This window comes from Cebus imitator, unplaced genomic scaffold (genome assembly GCF_001604975.1).
Source record: "Cebus imitator isolate Cc_AM_T3 unplaced genomic scaffold, Cebus_imitator-1.0 Scaffold223, whole genome shotgun sequence".
Taxonomy (NCBI): domain Eukaryota; kingdom Metazoa; phylum Chordata; class Mammalia; order Primates; family Cebidae; genus Cebus; species Cebus imitator.
Genome location: NW_016107538.1, coordinates 124720 through 125697, shown reverse-complemented (window position 1 = coordinate 125697; position 978 = coordinate 124720).

Genomic DNA, 978 nt, shown 5'->3' with positions numbered 1-978 from the left:
TCGATCTCTTGACCTCGTGATCCACCCGCCTCGGCCTCCCAAAGTGCTGGGATTACAGGCGTGAGCCACCGCGCCCGGCCTAATTTTGTATTTTTTTTTTTTTCCACTGATGACATCTGAGAATTGTAAGCTAATTTTGTATTTTTTTTTTAGTAGAGATGGGGTTTCTCCATATTGGTCAGGCTGATCTTGAACTCCTGACCTCATGTGATCTGCCCACCTCATTCTCCCAAAGTGCTGGGATTACAGGAGTGAGCCACCGCACCTGGCTTATTACTATTTTTTGTTTTAAGTTCTGGGACACATGTGCTGAATGTGTAGGTTTGTTACACAGGTATACATTTGCCATGGTGGTTTGCTGCACCTATCAACATGTCATCTAGGTTTTATGCCTCGTGTTAGTCATCACAACAACAGAGGATGCATTAGGTATTTGTCCTAATGCTCTCCCTCCCCTTGCCCCTCAACAGGCCCCAGCGTGCGATGTTTCCCTCCCTGTGTCCATGCGTTGTCATTGTTCGCTTCCCACTTATGAGTGAGAATATAGAGTGTTTGGTTTTCTGTTCCTGTGTTAGTTTGCTGAGAATGGTGTTTTCCAGCTTTATCCATGTCCCTGCAAAGTAAATGCTCATTCTTTTTTATGGCTCCACTCTAGCCCCTCTGGGGGATGCCTAGATTCTGCCCTAGAGAGAATGGATCTGTGTGGGAAAGGGGCCACAGCTTCAGCCATCTGGGAAGGGAATTCTGGGCCCATGGGTATTCAGAACTTGATCCTGAAGTTCCAAACCCTGTGGATTCCCTCACCCTGGCATGGGATTGCTGTGCCTTAGGGTTTACCTAAAAATATGAAAATGTACATAATTCCTGATGCTCCTATCTTATTTCAAAATAGATTTTTAGGCCAGGCGCAGTGGCACACATTTGTAATCCCAGCACTTTGGGAGGTGGAGGTGGATGGATCACCTGAGGTCAGGAGTT